At 32.7% G+C, this 13,851-nt stretch overlaps 1 long non-coding RNA gene across 1 annotated transcript; it reads left to right on the top strand.

Annotated features, from left to right (window-relative positions):
* Positions 1-1,330: 1,330 nt before the first annotated feature.
* LOC128126983 (uncharacterized) lies at positions 1,331-10,717 on the top strand. The gene is made up of 3 exons (XR_008225000.1): positions 1,331-1,442; positions 1,535-1,623; positions 10,496-10,717. It is a non-coding gene; the product is annotated as an uncharacterized LOC128126983 (long non-coding RNA).
* Positions 10,718-13,851: the final 3,134 nt, after the last annotated feature.

A 13,851-nucleotide genomic window follows, 5' to 3' on the forward strand; every position in this document is an offset into this window, starting at 1 on the left:
AATCTAAAATCATATGTAGTAATTTTTATATAACAAGTTTGATGCTAAAACAATTAGTAATCTTTATTAAAAGACATTGAAAACTCATTAGAAATATAAAAAGACATGAGAGTTTCTAACTAATGTGGTGCTTAGAAATATATCTCTATTATAATAGATATTAGACAAATATCCACGAGTTGCGCATGTAATAAATCGCATACTAAAAATACTAAATTTATATGTTATTCAAAATAACTTGAGAGCGTTTAGTTCATAGGATATTTTAAGTTTTAAGTAGGTATGAACCTATAACTTATTTCAATAAGGATCAAAATGTAATATATATCCTATATTAATATTTCAATAAGAATTTAAATACTATAAATAGTTAACTAAAAATGCAATAAACATTCTACTCAAAATGAAGGCTTGTATTCTTAAATTGTGTATTGTTTTTAACTATTCTATGGTTAATTTAAAAAATTTAACATATTAGGCTAACATTAAAACATAAGGAAATACATTTATATTAATAGACTCAAAATCTAAAACGTAAGAGAAAATAAATATAGTAATGATAATACTAAGTTTAGTTATGTAAAAAATCTTAAAAATAATTAAAATATATTAATTTTATTAGATATTCAACATTTATATGTGGCAACTATCAATTTTGGGTCAAACAAAGTCAACCATGTCAACTAGACTAGTTTTAGGATTTTAGGGTAAACGCTATGTTTTCCTAATGTGCATAATGTACAACTTACAAGTATTAATACAAAGTACCTTTCTTTTACCAATTATCAAATATAAACCCTAAATTAGGGATAGTAATGTAACAACTCGATAATTCAGCTATATATTATTCGGGAATAAATAATATATGTAACACAAAGTAGTAGGGTTCATAAACTTAACACTACGTGGCAAATTCATAACGAAGGCTACAAACACAACTTTTTGGTGAATTCATCACCAAATGCGACAAAATCTATACCCGTCTAAACTCCAAAACTTAACGAAACAAACTTGAAAAATTTAACCTAACTATTCATGTAACGTATTATTATTTGATAACAATGTTTTTTTATAATAATTTGAATTTTTATGATTCAAATTAAATATTTTATACATCCTTTATACCCTAATTTATTTATAAAAACTCCACCATTTTATAAAAATGCTAGGATTTATAAAAGTTTGACTTTTATTTTCTATAAAAATCACTAGTAATTAGATAGTACTTCCATCTTAAATAAGCCAACTACAACCCTAATGTAGACCACATTTAAGTCCCATCCATGTTCCCCCTCACCATCCCCACCCTCTTTCCCTCCATCCTTATTACTTGCGGCCGAGAGCATCCCAACCACTACCATCTTCATCAATTTTCACTCTTCTTCTCCAAGTTAAACTCTAATCTTCAAACGTAAGTTCTTCCAAGTGTTCTTGAAGTTTTGGTAAGTACTTTTTTTTATCTCATAGTGATTCTCCACACTTCTATCCTAGTTTCAATCCATTTACACACATTTCATGTGTTACTATTCATAAGATCTTCAAATCTTCAAAGTGTTCGTGAAGTGTTCTTGACTTGAAACTTCCCATGTACAACCGTCCATTCATAAAGAAAACACACATAAGGTGAGTTCATACCCATCCATTTTCGATATTTCTAAGTTTCATGGGGAGAATACAAGTAAACACTAGTAAACTTGTGTTAATATACAAGTTGTTATGCATGTTTTCTTACTTATTGTGTAAAAGTGCTAAATACATGAAATGATGTTATTACCAAGCTTTATAATCTTTTAGATGCAAAAGTTTGTTTAAAATACAAAACAATGAAAAACAAGTATAAACATGCTAGATGTTCTTATGAAAAAGTCATAAACACAAAACCATAAAAACTAGGGGTTTTATGAACACAATATGATTAATCTAGCAAAAATGATTATAACCAAGTTATTACAACATTTTTGTGAGATCTAAACCAAAATATGTTATTTTGGATATATGTCTTGAAACTAGTCAAAAATACCAATGTTTTAGTGTTACAGAAAGAAACTTCAAAATCTATAATTTTATGCAAAATGAGTTTTTTTTTCTAGCAAAAATGGTCATAACCGGGTTATGACACCATTTTTGTAGGTTTTGACTAAAAATATGATGTTTAAAAACATATAAAATTAATTCAACCTAAAAATCACAAAAAGGTAAAATTAAATTTTACGTGACCATATTTCACTATTTGCCGTTTGTGACGTTAAAAGTAAAAAACTAGGAAAATGGACATTTTCATACTAGGACCCACTTATTTGTGCTAGATGTAAAATACTTGTTATTTATGAATATCTAAGTATACTGGCCTATATATATATATGGGTACAAAAATCAAATATTATAATAAAGTATATAAGTATAGTTTATAGATCATTAACACTTTTGTAACATGTTGAACAAAGAGGATATATATATATATATATATATATATATATATATATATATATATATATATATATATATATATATATATATATATATTTCATACTATTTTATTATCATGAGAATGTGATAATTACACATACAATGGTTTTCATTACAACAAAATGTAAACTCGTTGAATCAATTTTTATGAGTCAAAGTCTTCACCGTATCTACCAAAATACCTACAAAAGTCATGTATTATAACCAAAATCTTCCGTAAGAGAACGTGATACTTGTGTATAGATCTATACGAGACTGACAATCCCACACCGAAGCTGCTTGCAACAACTACACCGACAAGTCTGGGGTGACAAATGTCATAACATTCCTACGCCTGAAGAACGTCGTAACAGGCAATCTATGTCTTTATCACGGTTATAATAAATCACATGGGGAAACAACAATACATTTAGTTTATGAGGAAACATACATTCAAACGGTTTTATATAAAATAAAACTACATATTACTATTTTAAGTATGAAAATACTTATACATGTTGGTCTTAGGGTTTTTAAGACTACAATTCATTTAAAGGAAAATATTGGAAATCTATGGAAATGAAAACTATCATTTTACAAGGAAAGACTTACAATTCTTTATACAAACTCTTATGAACTTACCAACTTAATTGTTGACACTTTTTTAAAACTACTTGTATTCTCAAGGAATCACTAAAAAAGGTAAATACAAGATTTTAAGGATGGGATTAGATGTCAGACAAATCTTTTTATCATCATATTGTAATTGATTTTGAAACATGTAACTCTTACTACAATGTAACTTTCTCAGTTATATTTATGATGGTTGTGTTTTTTTTATCATTATTATTCATTATGTTATGATACAGTACATGAAAGTCATCCACCCCCAGACGTTTCCGTCATCCTGGTTTGGGGGTGTGGCATTTTATATTTGAAAATATTATTCATAAAGTTTAACAATTTAAATAATATTTTAACTAATACTGAGTTGATTAACAAAAACAAAGTAAAACTTAAATGATCTAAACTAAAAGTAGAAACATAAATAAAACTAAAAGCTAAAATTATATATAATGTCAAATATTAATAGTCTAGAAATAAATAATTGTTTTATAGACATCTTAAGGTTTAATATGATGGGATGTGATGCCAATTATTTACTCCGTCGTTTTCTAGATTTTTTTTTTTATTTTCCATTCCATATTTGACTTCACAACCTCGCGTTCTTCAATTATCTTGAATTTTTTCTTTTTTGGGTGACTTCACTTTAGCATGTTCTTCATTTAACTTATTTTTTTACCATTCATTTGTAAACTAAGGGTCAACCTAGTCAAAGAACTTGCATTTTTTTCTTTGGATCCTAGATAATGAAACAAATATATAGGAATAACAAAGAAATAGATAGTGTTCGTGTATTAATTTGACAAGGGGAACTCACTTACCAAGGATTTAGGAAAATGTATGAATCTTTTTGCGAGATTTCCTTCTGTCCAAGACATCCACATTCTCACGAGCAACTTGAAATAGCTTCGGGCTAAAGGGTAATAATTAGATTATCCTTCAAGATCACAGGAGTATGATGACATTGAACTAGGGTTTCATTAGGAGAATATGATCTAAGTTTAGAATCATGAAGAGTATATCAAACGTATGAAAGTAGAGAGTCGTATATATTTCTTTTCTAGAGTTTACAAAAAAAATGGCGTGTTTTTTGTTGTTTTAATTTCAGATGACATGGAGTACAGTGGGCATGGAAACCGGTAAAAATCGGTGATAATGGTATTTTAAAACCATAATTGGATGTTTGTTTCCTTATTGGGTGAAATTAAATAGTTAGTGGCCTAATGAGTAAGTTTTATATTATTAGTTCTCATTTTGGATCATTTTTCCAACATAACTAGGGAAGAATCCCCGCTTTGCGGGGTTGGATATGCCATAGAAGTGGTTAGATAACAGATTTAATCGGATTTGTTTTAACCTTTCATTTTGTTCTAATGGATGTGTCTACGTATGTACTTCTATGTTTCTCAATGTCATGATTTGTTCCTTTGTACAAAATAAGTTTGAGAATTTGATTGGAAAGTCAAATCCTTTGTACAGAAAGATCCAAATCTTGTACATAATCGTTATGTAAACTCAAATCCTAAATGGATAGATAAATCATCAAGCCATAACCATGTCTTATATACATAAATATTCATTGATTCTCTACTAAAATCATCAATGACTAGAATAAAATCACCAGGAGCAATGGAAGCCATACTTGTGGGGCGACCTGGAGAAGCTGAAATAACCATAAGTCCAAAAACAGCTACATCATTTATAGTTGGGTATCCAATTGACAAACCTACCCCTGTAAGAGTACCTTGTGTTCCTAACTGCCTTAATAAAACATATTAATCAAACGTATATTATCATAAAATGTATGACTGTTGAGTGGAACCTAAAACTCTAATAGTCATAATATATGATCTTACAGAAAATGCTTACTAACATATATGGAGCATGTTCTTGAGCTTTTCTCAAAATGGATGCACTACCCATCCAACCTTAGCATACTTTTATATAACTGAACATAATACAGTAATTCTCAAATAGAAAATCAGAGTATGATTTGGTAATTTTTCTTTTTTCTGTCCGTCTCCTCTATAATAGGTAGCTGAAAATAACCAAAAATCAGCAACATGTTTTTATAAAACTAAAAGACAACTGATCATGAATACTTGGTTCTGGTGCATTGTTGCTCTTTGAAAGAGACTGAGGTTTTTCCTCATTTTGAAAGATAATAGAACCTTACGAAAGTCCGTTCCGGATTTTTCCTCTTTCAACATTCATCTTTTGAGTTGAATCCTTATACTCCACCTTGAACCAACTAATGCATAGGTGCCTTTGACATTGCCGTTGACCTAGAATTTGACCATTTTTCCATGTTCTTATTTGAAGAATTCGTTCTTCTTTTCCAACTCTTCAAGGCTGTATCATCTGAAAAATTGAAAGTTAAAGCTGATTTCTGGTTCAACGTAAACACACAAAAAGAACCACAAAATCAAAAATTCGGGCTCACAATGATTAAAACCCCACCCCCCCCCCCCTCCAAAAAAAACCGATCAAAGCATAAAACGAAACAAAAATCAAGAAGAGGAAAAAGAAGAATACCACATGTGGAGCAAACTTCATCAGATGGATTCTGAACCATAACCATCGCCTTGCTCCATTTATTTGATGCTCCTCAATTCAAACCCACCGCAAAATAAAGTAAATAATCGAGATGAAATAATGAAATAACAAAATTGATTCAAACAAAAGTAAGAAGCACAGGCGTAGTCGATGCTTCTGTGATGGAAGCATACCTGGTGGCAGTTGCAGAGATGAACAGGGGTGATGTCGGAAGGATTTAGGGTTCCTGCAAGTAGATTTGGCTCGCCGGTTAGATGAAGAATAGTGATTCCAAATCTGATCGATGGTGGTGCCGACTTCAAGGGATTCCTGAAAATCCAGACGACCATTTGTATAGACGATGAAAAGACGGAAATGGAAGATCAATTTTGACGACAACGAACCTGAAGAAGCAAGCAAAAATGGTGGTGGTCGTGGTAATTTAATCGGTGGGAAGCACATGTTGGTTACCTGCACAAAAAGCAAAATGGGCGAAGGATAACTTGGAAGTGGTGGAAGGGATAAATGGATAGAGGGAATCGGTTGCTGCACCGATTTAGAGAAAAAAGGATGATAGAGGAGAGATAGGCAGTGAGGTGGTAGGCGTTTCTAGAAAAAAAGATTGAAAAGGGATTAATAAAGGAAGAGATAGCATTGGGAAGAAAACACATTGATTAAAAAAAGGAGAGGTTCAATAGGAACATAGTACTATTCACTAAGGTACCTCACAATTAAACTATATATATATATATATATATATATATATATATATATATATATATATATATATATATTTCTCTTTTTAGAACTATACTCTAAAACCACCCACCAAAACATATAAACACATCCTCTCTAATAAATAAAGAACTTTTTGCCACATGTCACACTCTCATTGATTTGGCAACATGTCATTTTATGGTTATTTTCAATTAATTTTTTTCCACATCGCATTTTTTGGTTTTTTTCATTTTATTAATTTCCACATAATATTTAAATGTAATAATAAATGCACCAATTTCATTAATTGACTTCCTTCTAATTTCAAATTTTCTAAATTAAAGTTTCATTAGTTTCCTTTAGTTTCATTTGTCTATTTATCTAAATTATTTGTTTAATTTAAAAGAAAAACAAACAATTTCATTTTAATAATTCAATATTTTTCTATTTTTTTCTTATAAATTCAAACTTCTCAAATGTTTAGAATTTCATATTTTTTCTTTAAAATGAACCCATGTAATACATGGGTTTTACACCTTGTGTGTGTGTGTGTTTGTCTATATATATATATATATATATATATATATATATATATATATATATATATATATATACACACACACATACACATACATACGCACACACACACTAGGTGTAAAACTCATGTACTGAACTAGGTTCAAGTATTCTAACTAATTATTGTGAGGATATCATATGCTATGAGAATTACTAAGAGAATAAGTTGTTTAACAATGCGAATATATTCAACCTTACAAAAATATCGTCATTTTCATGCATTCTCGCTAATTATTATTTATTTTTGTTCTCACACATCGTTTTTCACTCATTTTCATTCTAACAGAAAACGACCCAATAAACATTCTGACAGAAATGAGAATAATAATAATCAGTGCATAATAACCTTATAGACGATTTAATTAGTGAGAATGTGTGTTAATGACAATAGTTATGTAAAACTGAATGTATTCGCATTGCTAAACAACTTATTCTCTTAGTAATTCTCATACCATACGATATCTGCACAATAATTAGTTAGAATAGAATAACATAAGCCTATATATATATATATATATATATATATATATATATATATATATATATATGCTTAGGTTATTCTATTTAAACTAATTATTGTGTTATTGTATGCATAAATGTGGGCCTATCATTTTACTTATTTTAAGAAAGTGATTAATACATATTATTGAATTAAATATAATCGAAAAATATCATCTAATTTAATTAGAAGGGTATTTTAGTCAATTAATATAAATTTAATAAAGGAAATTTGCATATTTTAAGGGATCAAAGATTCTATTAATTTTAAAATCCGATTTTACGAAGTATAATGTTTTTAATTCGTACATTCTGACAGAATATGTTTGAGTATGTTAAAAAATAAAAAGTATTCTAGAACCATAAAATAATAAAAATATTATTGAACATATTTTTTGTAGAATAACAAATTCTCGAACCAGCAATTGAAGAATTAAAACAAAAATTACATTAATTCTAATAGAATACATGTAACAATTGCTAAGAATGACATTTATTGTAAAAGAATAAAACTAAAAAAATTTCAAATCGGGAAAAAAAATCAAAATCTAACAAATATACTAATTCATTCTAAAAGAATAATGTTGTTACGATGCGTCGTTCAAATTTCATGGTCCATTCTTCAAGCATCAGCTTCTGTGTAAACAAATCCAATGAATAAATTAGTGAGAAAATATCCATATTCTATTCCAACATAATTGGAATTCGTGATTCCATTTTGATAGAATTGGAATTCATTTACCAATGATTATATTAAATTCGGGGCATTCTAACAGAATATGTTCATGATTAGCATAAAAAAAATTCCTTTCTGATAGAATACTATAACAAAGAAATACCATTCAGTTGAAGCATTTTAGTGAATGCTTGGTGTACATCAAAACAACTTGCAATTTCCTGTAAAAATTAGACAATCAAAACAAATTCCCAATTCACCAAAAATATTACACCTTGAAAGAATTAGACAATAAACCTAAACACATCCAAAATTTCTTTGATTTCTGTCAAACAATAAACCCAAACATCCATTCTATATATTGAAATCAAATGAATTTAAACTTCATTGGTTTACGGTAAATAAGTCAGAATAAGAAGCAGAAGGAAGAAACCTGTTTGACGATTTTAGGGGAATCTTTCCCAAAAAAACATAGTCCACCATCAGAGGAGAAGACTGACAATCAGAGTGAGGATGAGAAGACCGATGTAACGCCCGTAGATCAGGGCTAGTCAATTTAGAGACGATAAGCATCAAAAATGACTTTTTGATAAAAGATTATTTAGAATGAATAATCTTAACTAAGTTGTAGTATATGTTACAAGGATTCCGTACATATAAAGAACGCCGAAATCCGAGTTATAACGAAGAAGTTATGACTTGTTGAAGTTTCGCGACAGAACCGACACAACACTGAATGACGTAAAAAGTGAATTTACGTTAGAGTGATATTTAGCCGTAGTGATCTAAACGAGAATTGAAGATCTCGTTGTTAGTAGCGAAACGATGAAAAGTTAGGCAAGAACGGACGTCGGACGAAGAAGTTATGAATTTATAACGAAATTTTCTGTCCCGACCTATTAAAAATAAATAATAAAAATAAAAGTCAAAATTAGCCGACGGAGTCTAAACGAAAGTTGTAGAGCGTAGTCTCACCTAAGCGTGGATATAAAGAACGTCGAAAACGGAGTTTGTATGAAGAAGATATGAATTGCCGAAGTTTATTAATTAATTAAGATTTAAATTTAATCTTTAATTCGGATGTATATCCGAAGGACTCAGCAATCTGATCCGAAGTACGCCCCGCGTACTGCGAGGCTTCAGCCTCCTATAAATAGGATGCGAGGGTTCCGGGTTTATTTGCTCATTTCTCCTCGTTTTTGTGCCGAAGCTCTGCGTGTAAACCCCCGAAGCCACCCCGACACCCCGGATCTCATATCCAAGTTAAGCAAGAAGTTTTACACTTCCGAGATCCCGAGAAGTGCGATTCCCGAGCCGAAGCTCTGCCCGCGAGAAGTTCGATTTTTGTAGAGATCTTCCAGATCTACCGGAGAATACTACTTCTGCAAGTCGTAGTGCTGTCCGATCATCTTCTAATCAAGTGAGTGTATACTACCTTTCATAAACACGATAATAATACAAGTATGGTTCGAGTGTATTAAGTATATTGTTGTTTATATGAGTGAGTGTGTAGTTACTTTCTTCTAACGCATAATTATGAAGTATTTTATACGAAATACGTGTTATGTGTATAGTTTTGTTGTTATGTGTGTGAATGTATATTCACTTTCTTCTATCTCATAGAACTGATTTATTCTCTATGAAATACGTGTTATGTGGGTGTACCTCATCCGTTATGTGGAATAGGTATTGAATGAGAATGTTATACAGGGTTTAAACTTTGTATAAAAATATATATTTTATCTACTAATATGTTGGGTAGAACATGGGTAGATAGTTGATGTGTGATAAACAGATGAGAGGCCCCGATGTTGTTGTTGTTGGTCTAGTTATTCAGCGAGTATGGATTAGACCAACAGGTTAATTTTAGATTCAGGAGTATGGATCAGGTAAAGAGATAAAACTTGTTATTAGTCCGGGAGTATGGATTAAGACTAAGTTAATTGTCCCTAGTCCGAGAGTATGGATTGGGTACAGTTATTAATCCGGGAGTATGGATCAGATCAGGATTAGGGTACAGTTAATTGTCCTTATTCCGGGAGTATGGATTGGGTACAATTATTGATCCGGGAGTATGGATCAGATCAGGGGGTAGTTTTAGATCCGTGAGTATGGATCAGGTAGTTTTAGATCCGTGAGTATGGATCAGGTAGTTTTAGATCTATGAGTATGGATCGGGTGAAGAGGATAGTTTTAGATCCATGAGTAGGGATCAGGTAAAGAGGAAAAATATTAGATGCGAGAGTTTAGATCGTGTCATTGTGAGGATCAATGGGGTGGGTTAAGATTTGCCTTTATATGGTGAAATAGTGCAAGTTTGAATGTTCTATATTTATAAATATATGATATAACATTGTGGGATGAAAACCCTATATGCTCACCAGGCTCCCAGGCCTGACCCATTCAGTTTTCTTTGTATCACAGGTATTAATACGAAGACATATTGCACAGAGAGATTTAAAGGAGATATAAATCAATCGTGTAATTAAATGTAAGTTCTGTTTATGCTTATATGTCTGTATCGGAACATGACATCCCGAGGTTTTATTATTAAATGAAAATACATTCTCTTTGAGAAATGTTTTGATAAGTTATTATCATATTTTGTTTTGGGAACAAATTCTGCAACTGTTTTCTTTAAAAGAATACTCTGATTTTAAAAACAAGCATAAACAAATCGGTCTTTTCTGGCCGTGAAAAATGGGGAAGTCACAGTTGGTATCAGAGCATTAGTTTAAGCGAACTAGGAATTTGTAGGAAATTTCTAGACCTAAACCTAGAATGCTAAGTAATGATTGTGAGGAGTGTGTCTAAAATATGTTAGGTAGTACACCTAAATCGACACAAGCACTAGTTTATTTTAGGAATGATGCCCAAAATGCTTTTATGTGCTAAATGTTTTGTGTGATAGCTATATTGATGCTATTACTTGTTCGGATCTATGGTCTGTTGCCGACCGGATTTGGAAACCTTATGTGTTTAGGATTCTAAGCGTACGACTACGATATTAGAACTAGCATGTAAACGTTTCGGAGTAATAAGGATGATTTAATTATCTGTCTTGATTGAGGATCTGAATTCACCTTATTTGGTGTGTAGATCAAAAATGGTAAGAACCAGAAGTGGAGTTGGAAATGTGAACGAAGATAGGAATCAACCACCTGTGGTTGAGCAAGCACCTGTCTTAGCAGCAGCACCAGAGCCAATGACAATGGCTGGGGTGCAAGCGATGATACAGATGATGTTGGATCGCCAAATGGAGGAGACAAGGCGATTACTCCAACAGAATCGTGAGGAAGTGTCACTTCAAGTGGAAGAGCCTGAAGTGAATGGAGGGCATTCAGAGGGAGGTAACTACAGTGGGACGGTTGGACGAGCAGAACCGCCAGTAGTAGAAAGGAATGACCCGGAAAGGGAAAGAAACAGGGATGGGCGTATGTATAAAAATTTCTTGGGCGCCAAACCGCCAAGTCTTTCTGGAAGCCCAAAGCCTGTTGAGATTATGGACTAGATCTCCGAAATGGAGATGGTGTTTGAGAGTTGCGACTGTAGCGACAAACAGAAGACTGTCTTTGCAGTTAGACAACTGAAGAACGGAGTCTTGAGCTGGTGGAAGTTACTGGCAGATATGATGCCTCGAGGGGAAGCCCTGAAGATGTCTTGGGAATCATTCCTGGAGAAGTTAAAGATGCAATACTGCTCAGAGATAGATCTGACTGATCTGAACAATGAATTCCAGAACCTGAAGATAGGTAAATTGAGCATTGATGATTATGCTACTGCATTTACCGAAAAGATGAAGTTATTTCCATACTTAGTGCCGACTGAACTCTCAAAAATTGAGAGGTTCGCAAATGGACTGCGCGCCGACTTTGGCACAACGGTCAAGATGGCAACTACTTTGAAGACAGCAGTCCGAGTAGCTAAAAATGTGGAGACCCAGTTAAAGGAAAGGGGTCTAGAGAGAAACGAGGTGGGCGAGAAAAGAAAGATGGAAGGATCTTCAAGGTCCGATGAGAAGAGAAAATTTTCGAAGTCTGATTTGAAGAAGCTCGAAGGAGGAGCACAATGGTGTGACAAGTGCAAAAGGAAGCACATTGGGGAATGCTCTAAAGAAATGACCTGCTTTAAATGCGGGAAGACTGGTCATTACGCCAGCAAATGCCCAACCAAAAGAGAAGTCTGCTTTAAGTGTGGTGAAGAAGGGCACTTCAAGCAAAACTGCCCAAGAAGAGAAGATGCTATAAGGCCAAATGCACCACCAAAGCCAAAAGCATTCCACATGATCCTTGATGAAGCATATGGCAATGAAAGGAATCAGGAATGAGGATTTTATATCCAAAGATCAAGTTATAAAGTAACGATATGAAAAGTAACATGTGGTGTAGCCTACTAGAGGCGTAGTATAGGGTGAACTTTAACCTTTGTGTAATCGTTTCAAGAAATAATATAAACCCTAGTTTTGCTTTCTGATGTGTTGATTGATTATGTGATTTTCTTGTATGGTGACTTGGTCGACTGCGGGACAATACTTGGGACGAGTAGGAGTAGGTGTGAAAGGTAGTAGATGCATATACTACCGGAAGCACATGACTCGCACTTGGATCAGGGAAAGTCACAAGGTTACCAAGAAGCTAGTGATTGATTCCATTTTATTCTGGTATGTCATTACCATTGTTTCGGTAATGACTAGTAATATGGTTCGCATTCCGACCCTAGTGGTCATGTTTAAATTTGAGTTCGACTACGAGGAGTATGTTACGTGGTCTAGACGACCAAGTTAGATGTAACATCTGACTGAAGTCAGAAGGTTGAAGTTAATGCGATTGATAGTGTCGTGCTCGTTGTTAAAAGAAGTTTGTAGGTAGAAATGCTACATGCTGAAATGTGATTATATCACATTAGAATATGAGGGAAGGTATATTCCATTCTGGAATTTAACTTTATTAAAGACCGAGTCTAAGCGTCGCATCGTGCGATGAGAGGTCGATAGAGCACGACCCATCGGTTTGTTACAATAGATAATGAAAGTAATTATCCTGAGAAGAAGAAGGAGTCCATAATAACGACTATTTGGTAACTCGAGGGTTATGATTGAAAGTACAACATAGTACGATAAGCAGATGCAAGATCGGGCATCGTCTACGGTCAAGAAAGCCATAGAGTTAAATACTCTTTCGAAGAAAAAATAGAATTTACGGTTATTACTTAGGATGAAGAGATAGCGTATGGAATCATTATACAAGTTCTATTTTCGTTGATGATTCCGGGACGTAATCATCCTAAGGGGGAGATAATTGTAACGCCCGTAGATCAGGGTTAGTCAATTTAGAGACGATAAGCATCAAAAATGACTTTTTGATAAAAGATTATTTAGAATGAATAATCTTCACTAAGTTTTAGTATATGTTACAAAGATTCCGTACATATAAAGAATGCCGAAATCCGAGTTATAACGAAGAAGTTATGACTTGTTGAAGTTTCGCGACAGAACCGACACAACGCTGAATGACGTAAAAAGTGAATTTACGTTAGAGTGATATTTAGCCTTAGTGATCTAAACAAGAATCGAAGATCTCGTTGTTAGTAGCGAAACGATGAAAATTTAGGCAAGAACGGACGTCGGACGAAGAAGTTATGAATTTATAACGAAATTTTCTGTCCCGACCTATTAAAAATAAATAATAAAAATAAAATTCAAAATTAGCCGACAGAGTCTAAACGAAAGTGGTAGAGCGTAGTCTCACCTACGCGTGGATATAAAGAACGTCGAAAACGGA

This window comes from Lactuca sativa, chromosome 1 (assembly GCF_002870075.4).
Source record: "Lactuca sativa cultivar Salinas chromosome 1, Lsat_Salinas_v11, whole genome shotgun sequence".
Taxonomy (NCBI): Eukaryota; Viridiplantae; Streptophyta; class Magnoliopsida; order Asterales; family Asteraceae; genus Lactuca; species Lactuca sativa.